The sequence below is a fragment of the Benincasa hispida genome, chromosome 12 (assembly GCF_027475165.1).
Source record: "Benincasa hispida cultivar pf3 chromosome 12, pf3_genome.v1.1, whole genome shotgun sequence".
Taxonomy (NCBI): domain Eukaryota; kingdom Viridiplantae; phylum Streptophyta; class Magnoliopsida; order Cucurbitales; family Cucurbitaceae; genus Benincasa; species Benincasa hispida.
Window position 1 is genome coordinate 66,043,102 of NC_143489.1, and position 24,096 is coordinate 66,067,197.

The 24,096-nt window shown below is 34.0% G+C and overlaps 1 long non-coding RNA gene across 1 annotated transcript; it reads left to right on the forward strand.

Annotated features, from left to right (window-relative positions):
• The first annotated feature begins 369 nt into the window (after positions 1-369).
• LOC150032141 (uncharacterized) lies at positions 370-13,798 on the forward strand. The gene is made up of 2 exons (XR_016525538.1): positions 370-503; positions 13,349-13,798. It is a non-coding gene; the product is annotated as an uncharacterized LOC150032141 (long non-coding RNA).
• The last annotated feature ends 10,298 nt before the right edge of the window (positions 13,799-24,096 follow it).

Consider the following 24,096-nt stretch of genomic DNA (forward strand, 5'->3'; position numbering starts at 1 on the left):
GTAGACAATCAAACAAGAAATTTAGAGGTATAAATATTGTCTATAACCAAGGTCCCTTTTGGTAACCATGTAAATCATGGTAAAAGAAGATGATTATCAAACGGAATCCAAATGAGGTTATCAAACAGGCCTAATCTTTTTTTATATCATTTTTTTATATATAATATGAATATTTATGTTCTGGTTGGTCAAAATTTTTATCTAGGAAGTATTTTCGTCCTTGAATAATTATTAATTAATAATTCTGAAATTCATTTTTCTATTTTCTTTTACTCTCTCGTTTTCACAAATAAAACTTTAAAATTTGTTTCCTCTTGTCAGCTTAGGATTATATTGGGGCCAAACATGGTTAACCCAAAACAGGGGCCCGACGGTAGTTAAGATGGGCCGAATAACATTGGTCCGAGTCGAAAAATCCAACTCACAGAACATTCCCTCAGGTTCCCGCAGTTTTCTCTCGTCGAAGATATACATTCATGATGTTTCGCGCCAATCTTCCCGCTGTAAGAACTGCGATCCGTTTCTCAATTATACTTTCCGATCATTTTCTGATCGCCAATGCATCTTTGTTTTCTTCGCTTGCTGTGATTTCATTTTAAATTTCAATCTCCCATTGAAATCAATCCATTGTGATTTTTGCCATTTGTGTTATGGAGTTCGTTATTGGATGCGAATGTTTTTGAAAGATTCATTTACGCTTTCATGCTAATGGTATCCGGCAGCATATCCTTCTTAGACAAATTTCTCGATTATATATTGGTTTTGTGGATTTATCTTTTCTGATGTTGAATTATTGATTAGCCGGTGTTTTTGGAAGTTATGGATTCTCCATTTTCTTTCAGTAAAACTTGTCAATCCAATCGATTGCTTTTGGTTGATATGTCTTGCACGAGGCTTAGTTGCTCGATGTTTGTTATTTTTTGACATGATCGTTTCTGGTGTGAAGCTCTTCGACTAGTGGAGGCTCGATTCTTATCTTTACGTTCAAATTTTTTATATTCTAATTGCAGTAGTAAGCAGAATGAAAATGTTGATTTAGCTTTTTTGTAAAACTATGCTATTAACCAATTGGTGATCTGTGTTTTCTGTCCAACTTTGTAATCGTCTACATAACCCGAAAATAATTGATTTAGCCTAATGCTCTTTTAGCCAAGGCGCGTTGATTAGCTCCGGGTTCGAGGAAGGATTTCGAGCTGTATCATGATTATTGATTATGTTTGGATTTTTTTCCCACTCAAATGAAGCTAGAATATCAGCAGGGAGTTCCATTTTCTCTTAAGAGGCCTAGGTGCTGCAAAATCTCTTCCGTTCAGATTCAAATTCTGTTCTAGCATTCTTTCTGAATTATGGTGTCTTTAATTGAGGATGAAAACAACTTTCTTTAAAAAAAAAATGAAAGAATACAAACCATACAAAAAAAACCAGCCCAAAGAAAAGGAAACTCCTTCTATAAAAAGGGACTTCAACTATGCAAAATATTAATTGCATAATTAATATTTTTGGGATCAGCAAGGAACAACGGGTAGGTTGTACAGAAATGGGAAGCTTTTCTTCCTGCTTATTGAGTACTTGTGCGCAGCGTTCATACAGGATGTCTTCAAGCATATAATCCTAAACGGAAAAGGCTCAAGAGGGTATATTCTTGGACATGATCCCACGTGATGTATGGGAATATGTTGGAGAACCACATCCCAAAAGCTAGTTATTGGGGTGGGAGAGCCAAGCCACTTAAGTATCACATTGGTCATCCATACTACCTTGGTTTCTAACAATACCTCATCCCCAAAAAGCCAACGTCCCGGCGGTACTTCACTTGGCCACACACACGGTTAGAACCCTCCACTGGTTCCACTCCGAAACGTCGACAATCGGCTCTGATACCATTGTTAGGTACTTGAACACCTTGGAGAACCACCTCCTAAAAGCTAGCTATTGGAGCGGGAGAGTCAAGCCACTTAAGTACCACATTGATCATCTCATTCTAACTAACGTGGGACAAAAGCATCCCATACTACCTTGATTCCTAACCAAATATGTTAAACTTCCCCTGTAATTTTTGGGAGAGTTGGGCTAAATATCTATCTTACACCACCCCCATATCAAAGTTGTAGGTCCCACGTTCAAGTCCCCTTCTATGCCCAACAAAAGGACTTCTCCAGAGAGGAGAATGACGTGAGCCATGAGCCATCTCTTTATCACGGAGGTAGGCTCATTAATTTTTGCCCCCTGCGCACAATCTACGTACGCCAATTGATTACATAAGGAGATGCTTATGAAGAGATGAGTTCAAATAGTGTAGACTTGAGAAGATGCTTATGAAGACATAATTAAATTGGACTCTTTCCTCTCAGCTACAACTTCCAGGAGAATCGGTTTAGGACATCTAACTTCCTTCTCTTTCTCTTATGCTGGAGCCTGGAGCACTAATCTTCTCTCGTTTGAGAGTTTATTTATGTTAATAAATGTGTGATTTGAATTCCCTCTTGAAACCGAAGAGTTGGCAATTTACCTTTGAATCAAGAAAAAGTGAAGTTTGTGTTGGTGGTAGAAAACAAGTAACATGTTTTTGGGTTTTTATGCATACAAATATATATACTATATTCTTTGACAGCTGGCATGTAGTTCCCCAATTTTTGTCATATTGCTTCTGCCTCTGGCAACTATTTAAAAAAAAAAAAAAAAAAAAAAAAAAAATCAAGAAATCACGTAAATGTGTGCACATAAAAACTTGGTGAATTTGAACTAGAAACCCTTTTGGTATGTGAATTCATTGGAATTCACAATCTCGTATGTCCCTAATTGGTTTGATTTTTCAACCTAAGGTTTAGGTTGGACTGGATTGCTTTAAGATCAATCTCTAAGGTTCTTTGGTCGAAGAGTCAAATACATCATAAGAAAAGTTAATCCTATTGAATTTTCTTTACTCAAGTCATGAATTACAAAAATTTAAGAAGCTTTTAGTTAGACTTGAAAGAAATAGCTCAGGGCTATGTTCAAAACAACCTAATGCGGCTTTAGATAGCCTTTTAACCAAACCTTCAAATTTCATCAAAATAATTAATTAAAATCTAAGTAATAATTTGAAGTCCTCTGTGTCACATTCTTTCAATTTTTTCATTCTCTTTCTCTATTTTTAACAGTTTTTCTTTGCATTCTTTTTGGTGCTTGCTTAATTGTCCGTGTTAGGGTTGAACTTATGTGGTGTTTGGCTCACCAACATGAATTGAGTTGAGTTTGTATAATATACCAACTCATTATTTGGCTCATCAACTTTAAATATCAGTGGAGTTGAGTTGGTATATTTTACCAACTCACCTCAACTCTCACTTCTTCCAATGTTTTCAATCACTTTACTCATCGGCCATTGTCACGTTTCGAGAACTAATCCTGGACTCCGACAACCACCTCCAATGAAAACTCCAGCGGCCAACTTTGGGTTCCGACAACCACCTCTGATAACAACTCCGACGACGAAATCCGGGCTCCGACAACTACCTCCGATGACAGTTCCGACGACCAACTTCAGGCTTCGACAACCTTCACACGACCAACTTCGACAACCAATTTTGAGCCCCGGTAACTACCTCAATTGACTCAACTCTGACGACCACCCTTGCGGTACCAACTTCGATGACCAATTTCAAGCTCCGACAACCACCTTCGACTACAAACTCCAATGAAAAACACCTTCAATGACCACCTTTGAATGAGCAACTTCAACGACCCACTTGGGGCTTCAACAACCACCTCTGACAACAAACTTTGACAATCAACTTTAATACCACCTTCATGCAATTAACATTCGGGCTCCGACAGCCACCTCCAACTATAATCTCCAACAAAAATCATCTTTGATGATCAACTTCGACGACCACCTTCGCCCGACCAACACCGAGATTTCAATACCACCTCCGATGACGAACTTCGACAACCAACTTTAGGCTCCGACAACTACCTTTGACTACAAACTCCAGTGGAAGTATCTTCGATAATCAACTTCGACAACCAACTCAGACTATTATAAGATTGATGACTATTACATTATGTTGTAGAGTTGTTGCTTATATATATATATATATATATATATATATATATATTATTTTGTCTACATTAAGTGCAATATTTATATGTAAAAAATTGTAAAAAAATATTTTTATTTAATTGAATTCACACATCAAATGAGTGTTAAGAATATTTAGACGAAAAGTAAGTATGTAGTTGAAAAGTATGTAACATATAAAGAAAAAACATAAAATGAAAAAAAAAAAATCCTGAAATATTTTCCAGCAAGAATTAGTGAAAAATAGAGATTTGTTCTCTGATGATCTTCCAAATTTAGAGGAATTAAAATTGAAGAAATGTGGTGACATTCCATTGGTTGCTAAGATGATGAGAGAGATTTAATTAAAAAAAATTATCACATAGTAAAAGTATAGAGCAACAACAGGAAGAAGAAGAAAAAGAAGATGATGATAATGAAATTCATGGAAAAAAAATTAAGAATCAAAAGTTTTGATTTCTCTTTGGTTTCCCATTTTATTTAACCATATTTCTAAAAAAAAAAATGTAATGGGTTAATTGTTATTCATTGCCCAGAAAAGAAAGAAAGAAAGAAAAGTTTTAACCATTAAAAGAAAAAAATTGTAATCTATATTTTATTCAAACAAAGTTGGTAAAATTACTTATTAAAAAAGTTACAAAACAAAAATAGTAAAAGCGTATTATTTAGAATTTTAAAAAAATATGAACTCAATTCTGCACCCCAAACACAGACATATGAACTCAGACCAAATAATTTTGCACTAAAACATAGACGTATAAACTCCACAGATATATGAACTTCACAGGCATATAAACTCCAGAAATTTTATCTCAACTCGGCGCCCCAAACAACCCTTTAGTTTTGTGTTATACGTGTGGTTATTCTACATATATTTATTTGGAGATGCAACTTGCATTAATTCAGCTGAGCTTTGCAGTCTCAAGCAGAGGACATATCTTCGTTGTATGTCTCACAAATGGTGCTCGTGGAGCCGAACTTAGAAGATGAAGTCTATAAGATGAATGAGCTCATTTATGCTTGATAAAAGAGATGTCCAACGCCAGTTGTTAAAAACGAATTCTTCCCGTTTTCCCTCTGTTTTTCTTCAGCATTTCATTTTCCACTATTTAGTTGTTATTTTTCAATTTTCTCTCTCCTGGTTGTTGCTAAACCAATGTCATTATGCCAACTGGCTCTATATACTTTAATAAATAGCAATTACACGATAGGAGTACACTATCGTTGAGAGCCTATCATTTAGCAAATTTATTTTCCTCTCTTCTGTCTCTTCGTCTTCTTCGTCTCTATCTCTCCGTTTTCTACATGGTATTAGAGCTTTAAGCATCCTATTCCTTTCTTCATTGCATCAAGCTCGGGAACATCTAAAAAATACTCTACTCTACCAGTGACATCAAACCCAGGTATTCATTCGACAGTTCCACCTCCAACCAACATCTCTATATCTTCCCCATCGTACTCCACCTGTTACTTAACGCATTCCTCTTCCTGCTCAAAACTTGTTTTACCCTTCTCAATATGGCCCTCCACCACCGCCCCTTCACCCTCAGTATGCCAGCTTTCCCACCCATCATTCTTTTCTAAATCGGGTACCGTTTAATTTATTCTCCACACTTCCATCCTCGCAATCTCCAGTAGCAAACTTCCCTCACATGTCTCAATCCCTCACTGTTAAATTAAATGATTCCAACTATCTTCTCTAGAAAAATCAACTTCTCAACTTGATTATGGGCTACGGCCTTGAAAGTTTCATTGACGGCACCTATCCTTAGCCACCTAAATACCTCGATCCTCAGTAGACACATCTCAATCCTCATTTCTCTTATTGGCAGAAATGTAATCGCACTATCATGAGCTGGTTTTACTTCTCTCTCAATGAAGATAAAATGGGTGAAATTGTCGGTTACGAATCAACATTGGAGATTTGGGAAGCACTTCGAACGGTTTATGAGTTGTCTTCAACAGCTCAGATTATGGGACTGCGATCTCAGCTTCAGAAAATAAGAAAGGATGGCACCAATGTATCTCAGTACCTCGCTAAGATCAAAGACATTGCAGATAAATTTGCTGCCATTGGAGAACCTCTGTCTTACCGTGATCATCTTGCATATATTCTCAAAGGTCTCCGAAATGAGTACAACCCTTTTGTGACTTCCATTCAGAACAGAACTGATCGCCTCTCCATCACTGATGTCCGAAGCCTGCTCATCGCATATAACTCTCATTGGAAACACAGTCTGCCTTGGATCAACTTCAACAAATCCAAGCTAATGTTGCCCATCTCTCTCTACAACCTCGATGCCCTCACTAGCAACAAAATACTAGATCATCCTTCAGACCTCCTCCATCTCTTCCAGGTATTCTTCCTAATCCTCTTTTCTCTGCTATGAATGTTGCTAACCATACCTTTCCTAAATCCCCTACCCGAGCTCAACGACCACCACCCCATCAACCATCAAACTCCTCCAATAGGCCTCAGTGTCAAATATGCAATAAACTTGGCCATATAGCCCTATCCTGCTACAATATTGATAACCCCAAATACAGGACCATTCACCCTCCCCAAGCTCACTTTGCTCAAACTACTCCAGCCCCCAATCAACCTTTATCCTATATCACTGCTTCCTCTGCTCCAAAATCCAATCATCCAGATGAAGACTGGTATATGGACTCCTGAGCTACTTGTCACATGACCCCTGACCTATCCAACATCCAACAATCTATTCCATATTATGGTGGTGAACAAGTTATCATAGGAAATGGTAAGCTTCTTCCCATCTCTCACACTGGCTCTTCATATTTTCTGTCTCTTATATCTAATACTCCAGTTCATCTTCACTCTGTCCTTCACATACCTTCCATCTCTCGAAATCTCATTAGCATAGGTCACTTATGTTATGATAATCACGCTTATGTTGAGTTTTTCCATGACTCGTTTGTTGTGAAGGATCTTCAAACCAAGAGTCCACTCCTCCGAGGCACACTTGATCGTGGCCTATACAAGCTCTCTATCACTCCAGCTGCTCCAAGATCATCCACTCCCTCTTCTCATCCCAGTGCCTTCATTTCAACACTTACAGACTTTTCCTTGTGGTATCGTCGCTTAGGACACCCCTCCACTCCAATAGTTCAGTTCGTTCTGTCCAAATGCAAACTAAAGTACAAAAATAATACAAATGTATCAGTCTGCAAGCACTTTCAAATAGCCAAGAGCCATCGTTTACCTTTGCCATCATTTACCTTTCCATACTTCAACTTCTCGTCTGTCCTCTCCTTTTGATATTGTGTATGCCGATGTATGGGGTCCTTCTCCTAGAAACTCAGTAAATAGAGACAAATATTTCTTATTGTTTATTGATGCTTTCTCACGATTCACTTGGATATACCCCATAAAAGTGAAATCAGATGTTCTCCCCTATTTCATCAAGTTTCAAAAAATGGTATCAAATCAGTTTTCCACCACTATAAAATCAATCCAAACTGATGGAGGAGAAGAGTTCCTCTCTCATCTATTCTAGACAAACTTGCATACTCCACCGTTTATCTTGTCCTTATATCCCTCAACAAAGCAGTACTATTGAGTGAAAAAATAGACACGTAGTTGAGGTCGGATTAGCCATGCTTGCCCATTCCTCTGTTTCACACACCTTCTGGCCCTTTTCCTTCCATACAGCCACATATCTCATCAATCGACTACCCACACCTCTCCTTGCCAACAAATCTCCCTATGAAACCTTATACAATAAGCTTTCATTGCCAACTTCTTAAAGTATTTGGATACCTGTTTTCCCTTTCTTCCACCGTTTAATGACCATAAACTTAAATACCGGTCTCATGAATGCATCTTCTTAGGCTATACCTCTTTGCACAAAGGATATCTCTGTCTTCATCCCACAATAGGTCGCATATATGTTTCTAGGCATGTAGTATTCAATGAAGTTGCCTTTCCTTTCCTAGATAACTCCCAAACAACAACTCTATCACAATCTCCTCCCTCCTCTGTCATTTCCATTCCTATTCCCATCAGTCCTCTCCGGCCCTCCTCACTAAATCAGTCTACTGCCAATTCTCAAAGCAATATTGTTCATCACCATGATTCCCTTTATCTACCTTCTTCCATCCCATCTCCCTCCTCCCAATCTACACCAACCAGCCCTATTGTCCATACTCTTCATTTACCTGAATCTTCAAACAGTTCACCAAGTTACATCATTCCCTCTCCTTCATCAACACTCACCTCTGCCCTCTCAACTCACTTTGATTCACCACACCTAACTATTCCCAACACTTCAGACCCACCACAACCCTTCCCTCTCACAACCAATAACCATCCTATGATTACTCGATTCAAAATGGGCATTTTTAAACCAAAGACTTAGTTATCCGTTGTCACTGACTTGGACAAAACAGAACCATGATCGTATAAGGAAGCACTTCTTCATCCAAGATGGAAACAAGCTATGCTTGAGGAATATGAGGCGCTCATACGAAATAATACATGGTCCCTGACACCTCTACCCCAGGATCGCAAGGTAATTAGCAGTAAGTGGGTATTCAGGCTTAAACAGACTCCATCAGGTGAGATTGTTCGATTCAAGGCCCGCTTGGTCACTCAAGGCTTCAGCCAAGATTATGGCATTGATTACTTTGAATCATTTAGTCCAGTGGTCAAGCCTACTACCATTCGGCTTGTGCTATCCATTGCTTTATCTCACAATTGGGCCATTCGACAGCTTGGCGTGCACAATGCCTTTCTTAATGGTGACTTATCTGAGGAAGTGTATATCAAGCAACCACCTGGTTTTATAAGTCACCAACATCCCGATCATGTCCTTCTTCTACATAAGGCCTTGTATGGTCTTAAACAGAGCCCTTGAGCATGGTTTTCAAAGCTCAGCACTTGTCTGATGCAGTGGGGCTTCTCAAATGCGAAATTTGATACGTCCATGTTCATTTTCCACAACTCTCACACCTTAATCATCTTTCTCATTTATGTTAATGACATCATTGTAACTGGCAATAGTTCTACAACCATCTAACACTTTATTAGTTGTTTAAATACTCACTTTGCACTTAAAGATCTTGGTGATCTATCTTTTTTCCTTGGTATTCAAATAGCTCGCTTATCAGACCATTTACACTTATCTTAGTCAAAGTACATTTACAGCCTACTTGATCGTGCACAACTCACTGACTGCAAGCCCATTCACTCTATGGCCGTTGGTACCACATTTTCTCTCACTAATGAGGGACAATTACTAGACAACCCCTCTGAATACAGAAGCTTAGTTAGAGCCCTCCAATATTGTACGTTGACCAGACCAGACATCAGCTTCAGTGTTAACAAACTCTGTCAGTTTATGCACGGCCCAACATCTTCACATCTTCAAGCAGCAAAACGCCTTCTTCGCTACCTCAAAGGCACGACAAATCATGGTATTCTTCTGGCCAAATCCTCTGCTTTGGCCTTAACTTGCTACACCGATGCCGATTGGGCCAGCTGCCAGGATGATAGACGAAGCACAAACGGGTTCTGTGTCTTCCTAGGTTCCAGCCTCATCTCATGGAGCTCCTCTAAGCAAAAAGTAGTTTCTCGATCCAGTGCCGAATCAGAATATCGTGGCCTGTCCAATGCTGTCGCTGAGGTCCTCTAGATCCAATCTGTTCTAACTGAAATTGGCATTAACCGCATCTCCACTGCTCTGCTACTCTGTGACAACCTCAGCGCCACATACATGGTCGCCAATCCTATGCTTCACAACCGAACAAAACATCTTGAGATTGATCTTCATTTTCTCAGAGAAAATGTTGTATCCAAACAGCTTTTAGTCAGATTTCTTCCCTCCAAAGATCAACTTGCAGGCATCATGACAAAAGCTTTACCAAGTCCTCATTTTCTCAGTCTCAAGACCAAGCTTACAGTCGCGGTAGCTCCTCATTCACTTGCGGGGGATGATAAAAGAGACGTCTAACGCCGATTGTTAAAAACGAATTCTTCCCATTTTCCCTCTGTTTTCTTCGGTGTTTCATTTTCCACTATTTGGTTGTTATTTTTCAATTTTCTCTCTCCTGGTTGTTATGCTTAACCAATGTCATTATGCCAAGTGGCTCCATATACTTTAATAAATAGAAATTACACGATAGGAGTACATTATTGTTGAGAGCCTATCGTTTAGCAAATTTGTTTTCCTCTCTTCGTCTTCTTCGTCTTTGTCTCTCCGTTTTCTGCAATGCTGCCATGAATTAATCCCAACAGGTAAACTAGGCTTCACCTAGTATTGTGGTTCATCTCTAAGTAGAGCTTGAGGAGTTCTAATTATGTTTGTGCAATTTTGATATTAAGAAAAATGTTTAGATTGAATGGAAGAGAGTGATGTGGTTCAAGAATCCCTCCAAAAAAAGGGTGGTTCACATAAGTAGAATCACTCTCTAGTTCTTCCATTAGATTAACGTTTTTAGTAAGATAGATTTTTTTGCCTTAAGAGTGTGTGTATCATTGATCATTCCACTTTATTTAAAGAGAGGAATAGTGTGATGATTATCACTAGTCAAGGTTATTAGGCACTTGTCAATGTGGTTCTTATACCAAATAAAGACTCAAAGAAATATCAAGATCTTGTGTTTCTTGTTATATTTGATTACAAAGGATGAGCTATATTTATAGAATGAGTATATATAACAACCGGTCTATTCGTTAGTAACAACTATAGCTTAAATTAGAAACAGTTAGAAAGACAAAAGAATAGAGTTCAATGCTCTCCAAGGACAAGGTATGTTCCTTAGTCCCTAGAAACTCTACCATGAATGTGGTTGGTTATCAATGGGTGTTTCAAACCAAATAATAAATATGACCCTGACGGTAGAAGGCTCGTCTAGATCCTTAAACAATATTAAGTTTTGTTTTTATTCTTATTTTTTATATATAAGAAGACTTTATAATTGATTCAAGAGTAGAAGAAAATAACAATACTTTTCGTCCCAAATATGAGCTTCCTTTTATCTTTGTAACTAATTCTTATTTTAGCTTGTTGTTACTCACAAGTAGCCTAGTTATTACATATACTCATGCTATAAATATGGCTCATATGTTGTAATCAAATACAACAAGGAACACAGAATTTTGATGGTTCCTTGAGTCTCTATTAAGGTGAGCCATTAGAACTACACCAAATTGTAATTATTGGCCTCAATCAGGACTACCTTGATTGATGTAACTTGCTAGGATGGCATAAGGTGTGGTGTCTTAACATTGGTCATATCTTTATTAGTTGACATATTAAGTTAATGTGGAGCACGGTAATGTTTAAGAAAGAGCAATTACTGATCGAATTTCTATACTTGGTGTATAAATATTAATCATCAAATATTTAACCTTTATTGTTTTTACTCTTTTCCATACTGGTAAGGGATTTTTTTTCCTATTTAAGAAGACCTAAATTGCACATATTCAATGAGATAGAATAATTTTATTCCCTCAAAATTAAGATCGTATCATAGTTGATCCAAACTTTTACAATGTTATTTCCTCCCCAACTAATATTGATTTTTACTTGTTGGGTCTTCTACATATTTCAAGTCCATAGATGAGGGAGAGTTTAGATAATATAATACCAAATTTACCTTTACTCATATGTTTAAGCTTTTGGGTCAATTAGGGATTTAAGATGGTATTAGAGACCATAAAGCTCAAATGGGTATTCGGTCCAATAAAAAGAATTTGGGATCCGATCAAGAATGACGAACCCAAAAGAGACATCATCTGAAAGACATGTTGAGGATCCCACATTAGAAAATTCACAGACTTCATATTGATTTAATATAGAACTCCATATTATCTAATAATTACACCCCCATTGAACATCTCTTTCTAGTATCATCAGTTTACAGATTAAGATCCGATTGTTATAATTGATTGATGAGTAGTTGACCGACTTAAATGTATCTATCTTGGTATATTTCAAATATAGTCCAATAAAATGTTGCTATGTAACGTTTTTATTTTTAAAAAGAAAATTCTAAAATTTCTTTTTTGTGTGGTAGAAATGTGGTGAGCACAAAAATTAGGTATAGTCTAGGCTATACCTAATCATTACTCTATTTAAAAAGTATTCTCTTTCTTGAAAGTCAATTGAAGTAATTAGGGAAGGTAGCCTAGTTGAATCATGCTTAGCCGGCAGCTTAGAGTATGAATTGTATGATGGTATCTTCGTAGATTACTTATTATTTTAAGATTGAAATATTATTTTGGTTTAAACACTTTTGGCTTTAATTCATATTGGTTACTTTCAAAATATCTATTTTGGTTCTTATATTTTCACTATTTGTTTATTTTAATCTTTGTACTTTTGAAATGTTTATTTTTTTCATTGTACTTTGATAAAATGACTATTTTGGTATCTTCATTTTCACTTCTAACTCGTTTTGTTCAATCAAACTTTTAGCATGACACTTCATTCACTGTAATACTTAATTTTTTCATTTTGTATTGAACGTTTTGATTACGTATAAATTTTGTATCAAAATTTTATAAATAAGGATAAAATGATTAATTTGTGAAAGTATAAAAACTAAAATAGATATCTTAAAAATACGTGAACTAAAATAAATAAAATTTAAAATTACATTTAACAAAGTAAACACTTTACAAAGCACATAAATCAAAAATGAAAATAGATGAAGCAGAGTGGTAGTTAAATCTTATTATAAAATAATTGCTTGTCTTTTTTTGGGGGTCTTTCCGTCGTTTTCTTTTCATATGCTATCTTATATTTTTCTCTCTATTGAATTGCTTGCTGCCAACATGCTTGTTATTGCCCTTTTGTGTCAGCTTTCGGTAGTGGCATTTGGGAATTTGGAGTTTTAACGACTCGCAATTTTTTAAAATATTTTTTTTATAATATTTAATTATAGTACAGAACTGCTTTCGTGGTGATTAAGACAGAGAAGTGAGCTGATTGGCCATTATTGTTGTTTTCCTGCTGGCCATTTCTTTGGTCCAACACTTTGTGTGTCACCACGTTGCAAATATTTTTCGTTTTTCACTCTTACGTAGGAGAGCAATTGGGGTAAAATTGGACGAAAATCGTAGATTTCATGAATAATTAGTAAAATAGTGCAGTTTTGAGATTTGACATTGATTTAAAAATAATCAATGTGTCCCGTAAGGCAGACGTTATCGATTTTGAATTAGTTATTATCGTCGGCTTTAAACTCTAGATTGCTCTGATTCTCCTTGATATTGCTCTGGATCCTTTTGATGTTGGTCTTGTGGCTCTTGTATATTTGCAGGCACTTCATAGTATAAATATTTATTATGCTCTCCACTGCCCCGCCCATATCCATGCATATATGAAGATGATGGATTGGCCTCTAAATCATAATATCCTCAATCAAAAGGTGTCATCATTATCGTCGGACTAGCATAACCAATTTGGCTCTGCGCCAACGTCGTAGGAGGCAATTCTTCCACATTGTGGTCGACCTCATTGAACTCATCTTCTTCTACTCGAGCACATCCCCTATGCCTAGGAACTGGTGGAGGAACAATAGGTATATCGTACATATAATATATCTCCTCCATATAACTCTCGTTATTACTACATATAGTAAGGACTTTATTTGAATCATTTGTAAGATCACGAAGGCGACTGTTGTTTGATGTTTGTGAATTATTAAAAAAAAATAGACAATATTTAAAATAAATTTAAATTCAAAATAATTAGACAGTATTTAGTTATATACCATATGACCCACAGCTACTCCCAGACGAGTAACATAGCGATAATATTGTACCAATTGATGTAATTTTGAGTTACATCCCTATCAAATTGCCCAATTGGATACCTATCGCAATAAACCTTGCACAATAGTGTCATTACACTATCGAATGTGAAATTTTTTTTTTTACCGGTCTCTAGTTCTTAAGTCAATTTCATACAGTAGAGGTCCAGTATTGCATTCTGATGGGAAATCCTGTTGGAGACCAAATTGTTTGATCACCTAATTAGGAAAATGCCACTCACCAATATGAAAACATATGAAAGGGCTTATCGTCCGTCATATGTGTTGATCGTTTGTACAGAAATTGGACAAAATGTTCGTAGCAGCTTTGTAAGGCTCCCAATAATCTGAAACATAAAATATTATATTAAAAATATTAAAGACAATTGGGTTCCATATTCATGTACATGATCAAATTGAAGTAGATCAAACATGTATCTATACTGACTAATTACATGTGTAGTTGACCTAGTTACACAAAATTTGTCTCTCCATCTATATTATTAAATTAATATTTTAGATTTTAAATTAACTATATCAGTCATATAAAAATACTTGTTAAATTAAATTTAAATAATATACCGATAACCATAGGTTCGTCCAGCTAATTGATCATCACTCACATGTTAGAATTATGGAGCCATTGTTGGAAATCGTTCCCAAGCCCATGATTGCAAAAGTATCAGAGACCCAACAATCTTACGAACGTCGGGTTTTGTTGCTTTACATAGTTTTACCGTCATGCCAAACATACTCCATCCTAGGAATATAGTCCTACGACATAGGGGTTGGCTAACAATGGCAAGAACGTCATGTGCATAAAGTGACTTGATTTGTCAGAAAATAGATTTCTACTCATCATATGTAGTATATATGCTCGTGTATATCTCATGACAGCTTCCTCGTCTACATCATCAGCAAGCTCACGAAATTGTGTCCCTGACCATGTTAAATTTAATCTCGGCCATTTTATTTTATTAGTAGGTGGGGTCACATCGAGTAACAGTTGACAAATATTCAGCCAGTCATCATGCATGTAAACCCCTTAACTTGTTTTACTAGTTAATCAAGTTTAAGATCTCTTAATTATGAGTTAAGATGTGAATTAGTATTAATGAAATAAGTAAGTTAAGTATTAGTGATTGATGCATCTAAAATGCAAAAGAAAGAAAATTTTCTAAGTATTATGACTATATGCATTTAGGTTGTGACCTGGTTGACGTGTAGAGGGTGGAGAATAACAATGGTAAGCCAGAAAAAGGCAAGAAAATATGTTAGGTATGGAGCGTTGGTTCTCAGGTGAAGTAGGAACAAACTAACACCTAAAAAGAAAAGAGGGTTCCATGCGTTGGAACTGGTAGGTGCCATGTGGCCAGCTTGGTTGAATGATGCGGCCAGAGGCCCAAGGAGAGAGCGTTGTGCCTAAGTACATAAAGTGGTATGAAGAATTTATGCGACCAAATTTGTATGCCATTGATGAGGGTTAAGCTGGAAAGTGATGCGGCAGAAGGTCATGCGTTGAAGGGAGATGGCCCTGGTGGCCGCAAGGCCATGCAATGAAGTTTAAGCGGAGGAATTCAGCTTAATTAACGAGTAAGTAAGCCAGGTGGAAATTAATCAAGTAAACTCATCATGCAAGCACAAGTATAAATAGGCTTAACTAGGAAGGAGACTATTTTACCAAAAATTTTCTAACACCTAAGTGAAAGAGTGTTGTTTCCATCTGAAGACTTTGAAAGTTGAAGAACTCTCAGCCAATTAAAGGAGAATTTGAGGGATTTCTGATAAATTTTGGAGGAAATGTTGCTCAAATTCTAAGGTAAGCAAAAGTTAAGATATTTATGAGCATTTTCTTTGAAAGGAGTTTAGTTAAATAATGTTGGAATTAAAGTTATGAAATCTGGAAGTTTGAATTTGGAATGGTGAGGTGGATGAATAAGCAGGCAGCTGCATACGAAGAACAAGCAAGCAGCTGCCTCAGTGACTTTATGCATTAACACATACAGCATAGCCAAAACATAATGAAGGCAATCTGAGTACATCCCATAGTGGATGTACGTCGCATAGACTGATAAGTGTTTCAAGGCTTATCGAGCACCTTAAGAAATGATTCCCAATTATCATCTAAGTTATAAGGTAAGATGGCTAAGGATAGTCAATGCGTTAAGGATCGATGCGTCGAACTTAGCTATGATGCAATAGCTACTAGTATGTGATGAAGTTAAGCTATGTGTTAAGCTAAAAAAGGAGATGAGTATATTGACCAATAGACCTTTCCTTTTCAGGGCAAACATAAACAGAAGAGCCATACAACCCCTTAGATAAGTGGCTTAAGGTAGTGATTGACCAATTTTAATAAATGTTTTCTTACGCAAGTTTTATGAATGATTCCCAATGCATAGGCATTTCATATGAAGTTATTATATCATAATTTTCTCCAATACATGCCTTGAAATGAATGTTAATCGCATGATCCATGTTTTTAAATAATGAAGTTATTTAAGAGTTTAGCATGCATTTTCCATTAAGCCTATGCCATGGTTTATTGCACGATGGAATTAATCAAGTATATTCCATGTTTTACAAGGCACTATGCGTTGATATGAAACAATGAGATATGATTATTTCAAATACGCATATTTTGTATATGTTCTTGAATGTTTAAATATTTGTGCCTTTGTACAAACCCTACTCCAATATTGGTATCGAAGGTATGGCAAGGTACCCAGATTACAATGATGTTAGGGATCCTTGATACCGAAGGTATGGTAAGGTGGTCAGGACCCAATACAACTTTACGTACACATATGACTATGTTATTGACGTTTATGAGATCGAGCAAAAGGGTTTCTCTCAACTAAGGTTAATAGGGATTGAGCAAAAGGGTTTTCCCACATGTTCGGGCAGCGGAATAGTGGAGTTTCATAAAGATGCTAATAAATTATCCCAGGGTGTTTACATGATATACTCTTATGATTTCAGTTCCATTTTAAAAACCCTGGTTATGGTTTAACAAATATTTCTTTGATAAGCAGGTTTATGTTAACTATGATTTAAAATATGTTTTACTTAAGATAGTCATTCATTGGGCTTTCCAACTCACACTTTAAAAATGTTTTTCTTCCTAGGTAGCGGTCGACGTCCCGAAACCAGAAGTTTTGCCAATCAATCACTTTTCAGACCCTCAAAAAGATTGAGTTTAGATGGCTCATAATGATCTATTATTGGTTTTATGTCCATGTCAGGGAAGGAATAAAGTAGAGTTTGTGTTGTATTCAAGTTTGGTTCCTGAATCTTTTATATATGTTAATGTTGATATTTCTGGTTAGCAGTAAATGTTAAAGCTCTAGCAAATTATAAACTGCTAAACAAATTCAACAGAAGCTAAGAATACAAGTTTCCAAGGGTATGTTGGATAGTGGTTGGCAATTGTTGTCTTCACATCTCTTTTTGGTTTAAGAGGGTAATCTGGGGAAGGGTGTGACAATGCATTACTCCAGTAACTGGCTCACCATCAACAGATAACCCGAACAACATTTCTATGTTCTGTAGAGTGATGGCCCACTCTCCAATGGACACATGAAATATATGCGTCTCAGGCTCCATCTCTCGATTAGTAATGTGATGAGAAGCCAATCTAGCTTAATGAATCCCAATTTGGCAACTCCATAAAATCCAGACATGCGAAGTAATGGTAGAGTGGACTGAGATAGTGTGAACAACCACCTCTTGACATCTACAGTATATCTCGCCACTGGTATGATCTTCCCAAACAACTGGTGATGATCAATGAATCGATTGATTGTACAGAACATCAGGATCAATCGATCCTGGATTTAAAGTCATGATCTAAAGGAAATTATTTCTCAAGTAAAACATAAAATAATGTATAACTTAATAAATTATAATAAAAAATTAATTATACAATAAAAATACTAATTACAGTATAAAAATATTAACAATAAAAATCTCTAACTGTCTGGAGTCTGTCGTTATAACGAAGGTCACTTTCTTCGATTGTGACCTAATTGGTTATAAAATTCACACCGTACTTAGCACTTGGTTCTGTCCAATCTATCTCATTATGGTATCATGAACTCTTTGGTCTACCAGGTTTCCTCAACAACGATAGGTCGGGATGTACAACAGGCATATTAGGATGTGTGATCCAATAATCTTCATGCAATATAGGTCTAAACTGAGGAGAGTAGCATGCAGCGTATGTTGATAGTTTATATTAGTCCTCAATGAAATCTTCATAGTTCATGTTAAATCTTGAGCAAACCACCATAAAATGTGAGCATGGAATACCAAATGTTTGTCACTTGTTACATGAATAGTACCATTCGGACCCATTGAACCTCAGTATTTGAATATTTCCTTCTTTAGCATTGAGGTCGTGACATCGTACAAAAATATTCAAAACAAATTGTTGATTACTAAAAAAAAATTATTACCAGGTGTATTTATCTCGATACTCCAAAGCAACTCTGATTTTTTCTCTTCTTTTTTCAAAATAGTTTACGCATTTGAAAATTTTTATTTGAGCAAGAGCATTTATCAAAACATCTGAGCCCAACTCCATTGATGCACTCTAATAGATTTGTCATCTTCCGCCCGTACCTGAATCCTCCATCGTGTGTTTGAGTCAATTGTTCAATACCAATATTGTAAAAAAAACTCATACAACTCCAATTTATTCCTTTGATGTCCTCGATAGCTTTATTAAACTTTCATATTTGAAATTGACATTTGACACGATAAACATAATTCTTCAATGTATTGAATTTGTATTTTTTTTTTTTTTTTTTTTGTTAAAGTTGCTAACAATATGTCGTAAGCAGAATCGATTGTGACATTTTAGTCTCGTCCAACCGCTTTTTGGATTGTTCATTGCTGAGATAATGCTAGCATCTTGATCCGAAATTAAACACACCTCTTCATGTATAACAAGTTCTCTCAAATGTTTCAAGAACCATCCCCATGAGTCTGCAGACTTCTCATCTGCAACAACAAATGCAAGAAGAATAAGAAGCCCGTTTGAATCAACTAATGTAGTAACTTTCCTCGATATTTTCCATACAAGTGGGTACCGCCTATTTCAATCACTGGCCGACATCTATTAAAAGCTTCTATACAAGGATCAAATGCCCAAAATACAGAAGTAAGGATAACATGTCCTTCTGTTGTCGTTTTCTTTACTCTCCACTCCACACATGTTCCGAGGTCTGCTTAACCATATACAACCACCTGGGTAATAATTTGTATGACTTGTCCCAGTCACCGAACACTTTAGCCAACATCTTTCTTTTGCCCTTTCACAACTTATGGTAAGAAATGTGATATCTAAATTTTATTTTTATGTTGGATTGTAGTTGTACCACACTGATATACAATTTTTCTATTACGACATCACAAAATTCTAGTGCAATCATTGAAGAATCTAACTATACATGACTTCGACTAAGTTTTGAGTAAAAACATGTATGTTGCTCAACATACTTAGTTATGTCAAACAAGCCACGCGATTTTTTTTTTTTTTTTGTTGCACGAAGTCTCTGTTTGCAACCTTCTTCTTACTTCTTCTACTGAATTGTCCAAATCATCGGTGTCGATTCCACAACCTCATATGGCGCGTGACACTTAATAGCAAAATACTTGACCACATGTTGTAGCATTTCTTTGTCTTAACAAATCATCCCCTTATATAATTGGGTACTGTCAACATCCACAGGTGCTATAATTAGGTCGTGTTCTCAAATGCTATCTATTACGTTCATATCCAAATCATCGAATGTATCTGAAGGTAGCTCACGTTCAGGACCATCAAAATCCAACTCCTCAAATTCATCGTCTGTTTCTGTTCTAAAATACTTGTAGTGATTATTAGCCACCATATCTTCATAATCACAGGGCGGTGCAATTGATTCAGGATCAAGGTCAATACATTGAATTGGATCTTCAAAATGACTAAATGGTTGTGCATTAAAGTTTATATTCAACCTTACCCAACTCACATTAACATATAAATATACTAAATTCGGGAGAGACATTGCGATTGAGAACATCAAGTTCATTGCTTTTTCATTAGGAATAGGGAATGACATAAACTTTAATAATCCTAATGGTGTTAAATTAGGATATCAATATACTATTTTAACTAATTTGTTCTCATATCTACACTAAGTGTCATCTTTACCATTTCAACGAATTGTTAGAAAACAAGTCAACTGTTCACATTTATGCTAAAACCCCCATATGGTGGTTGGTCATAATCAATTCCATCCGCACCATCAATCACATTACCATTGCTAAACAACATCAATCCTAAACATTTGTTTGCCATTTTTTTTAAGAAAATAGACAATACATTATTTAATTTACTAATTATCAAACTTAAATACAAATAAATATATATATATATATTTAAAATATTTAAAAACTAACAAAAGAAACATTGAACATCAAACTTAAATACTAAAACAATCGAATATTTATAAGAAATATATAATAAAAACTCACTATAATTAATAATTTTGTATTAAATAACAAAAAAAAATAAACTTTTTAAATAAAAACCAATACTAAAAAAAATAGAATATTATAAAACAAATAACAAACAATACATTACTAATTATTTTACTAATTATCAAACTTAAAAACAAACAAGAACAAATAAACATATAAAAAATATTAAAAATATTAAAAATATTAAAAAACTAACAAAAAAAAAAAAACATTGAACATCAAACTTAAATACTAAAACAATCGAATATTTATAAGAAATATATAATAAAAATTCACTATAATTAAATATTTTGTATTAAATAACAAAAAAAACTAAACTTTTTAAATAAAAACAATCCTAAAAAATTAGAATATTATAAAAAAAACAATACATTACTAATTATTTTACTAATTATCAAACTTAAATACAAACAAAAACAAACGAGAACAAACAAAAATATTAAAAATTATTAAAAAAACTAATAAAAATGTTGAACATCAAACTTGAATATTAAAACAATCGAGAAATTCTTATAAATAGAAAAATCTCAAAAATATTTATATTTCATAGCAAAAAGTTTTAAGTGTAAATATTTTAAAATATTTTTTTATATTTAAAAAGACCCCAGAACAATCAAATATTTATAAGAAATATGTAATAAAAATTCACTATAATCAATAATTTTGTATTAAATAACAAACAATATTAATATTTTTAAATAAAAAACAATACTAGAAAAATAGAATATTATTAAAAAAACATACACTACTAAATAGTTTACTAATTATCAAACTTAAATACAAATAAAAACAAACAAGAATATAAAAAAATATTAAAATATTAAAAAATTAATAAAAAAAAAAACATTGAACATCAAACTTGAATTCTAAAACAATCGAATATTTATAAGAAATATATATTAAATAAAAAAAATACTAATTTTTTAAATAAAAATAATACTAAAGATAGAATATTGGAAAAAAAAAAACAAACAACACGTTATTAATTATTTTACTAATTATCATACTTACATACAAAAAAAAAAACAAACAAACAAACAAATAAAATTATTTAAAAAACCAATAAAAAAAAACTTTAAACTAAACTTTCTAAAATGCACTAATACTAAAAAAAATTAACACTAATACTAACAAAATCTAATATTATTTAAAATACGAAAGAAAATAAAAACATTAACATGGTAGATCTAACATAATATAAATAAGAATATTAAACTATAGAGAAAGAACCACTAATATTAATATATAAATATTGTTGTATTCAACAACTATTGAAAAAGGTTAAAATGATAGATATACTTACATTAATATATTAACTAGTATTAAAAAACTAATAACATCAATATATAAGAAATTAAAATTGTATATCTAGCATAATATAAATATAAAAAAATATTAAAAATAAAAAACTAGTAATAAATAAAAAACAAACTCATAAATTCAATAGCGGTTTTATTTTTTTTCTCAAAGTGACCACGGTTCTTTTTTTTTTTTTTTTTTTTGTTATTTGTTATCCGGCAACAAATACTAAGAAAAAAATATAATATTCTGAGAATATGGATCTATAATTTATTTTTAATTAAAAAAATTAGGAATTTAGTTGAGTGAACATTATCTCTTTTTGGTTCCAAACAACTTTAAAAAAACTATAAAAATATATATTAGGATGAGAATAGTAACAAAATCTATAATTATTCTAAAAAAGTTGAAATTTAGTAGGGTGAATGTACAAATCTCACAATTTGATGGACGAAGAAGAAGGAAAATGGTGTATGAGATATAAAGAGGCTAGAGGGGAGAAAATTTGTGAGAAGTAAAATTTGAAAGAGAAGAAGAAAGGGGCAGAGAGCTATATGAGACACGGAGAGGTAGAAACAAAGAGTAATATGAGGAAAAAAGAGGGAGAAGATCAATATGAGAAGAGTGATTTGAGAAGTGGGTGGTGAGGTTTAAAAATAGGTAGGTCGAGTGTTGAAAACTGGATCCATGGACAGTTCAACCACTAAAAGCTAGCGGTGAAGGATTAAAAGCTGCCTTCAAAGTTGTCGGTGAAAGGATTAAACGTTGCTGGCTGAGACAAGTCGAGACTTCAAGTCTCGAGGTGGGCATGCAGTTAGAGATTCCGACAGGAGTCAAAGATTCCTAGCAGGTCAAGAGTTGAAGCCTCGAGATGGTTTTTTCGAACATTGAAGTCTCGGCCTATGAAGGTCGAGTTTTGAAAACTCAACTACTTTTTTTTTTCCACTTCCCTCGAGCTTCTAAAAAAGCTTGCCAAACTACAATAAATCCCTAAATACTATTACAACCACCATATTTCACTGAATATAAGTTCCAATTGTAATATTAAAATAAAAGTTTCATATTTTGATATATTCAGTTTTGTACCTTTCGCTCTAAGTACACAATTTTCTCAAATAAAAAAGTAAGAATAATTTGTCACGTAACAAACTATATTTAAATAATTTGGTAAAATATACAAAGGTGAGTATGACTTGAGATAATTCTAGTGTTCTTTCTTTATATATTATTGAAAAGATGTTAGTTCTTATAATCCCATTAGTTAATTTAACTTGAAAAATTTTTGTCCTTGAATCTTCACATAAAAGTAACAAAACGGTTTGGTTCATGAACTTTAATTGTATCAATTTAGTCCTTAGATTTTAATTTTCTTCTTAAGTTTTCATTTGTAACAATTAGTCTCTATACTTTTAAATTTGTAACATTTTAATCCATTCCGTGAAAAATCTCATCAATGTCAATTTTTTTTATGTAATGATTTAGTTTTTATACTTTATAAATACATTTGGTTCATAGTCTTTTTATTGATCTAACGAAAGAAATCTCATTAAATTTTAATTATTTTATTTTATGATAGAGACTAAATCGTTACAAAACTTGAGAGTATTGGGGCTAAGTATTATGGGGTTAGAGTTCTTGCGAATGTAGTGAAATAATGTCTATAAACTTGATTTTCATGCAACTGCATCACATGACGATCCAATGGGCGAAAAGTAGATAATAAATGAAGAAATTTGGAGGTGGAAGTAATGTCTATAGGCTTAATTTTCAAAAACAAAAACTAAAAACAAATTGATTACCAAATGGGATCTTAACAATTTTTAGTAAACAATTTTTTTTCCTATTTTAAAAACTTTACTCCTTACGAATAACTTTTAAATTATTTATGAAGTTAAAACTAAGGTCTATCTAAAATTGCTATATTCAAACTTAGAAACAAACTAAATTAAAATTTATAGGTTAGAATAGCATGTTTGTCCTTGTACTTTAAAGTTTGTTCAATTTTAACTATATACTTTTAAATGTTTAATTTTAATTATTTATTTTCAATAAATCTTAAATTCCGTCCATACGACTTGTTTATGGTTGATTTTTGTCAAAAAAAAAAATTATTATATACTAGATTTATTAAAAATATAAAGATTAAAATTAAATATTTGTAATTACATAAACTAAAATTAAACTAACCTCAAAATATAACGATGTAAATGGCATTTTAACATAATTTAAAAAGGAAGCATTATTGAATATTTTTGTATTGGTTGCATTAAGAAAAAACAAAAAATAATCTTTCGTGTCATTTCCGAATTCTGAACAAGTCTGCTTTGTAGAGACTAGACCATTGTGCAACACGGGGAATATACGGTTCAGTAGACTCTACTTTACCAGAGTTCTACTTTTTTAGCAAGCTTCTTGTTTATCCCATAGGG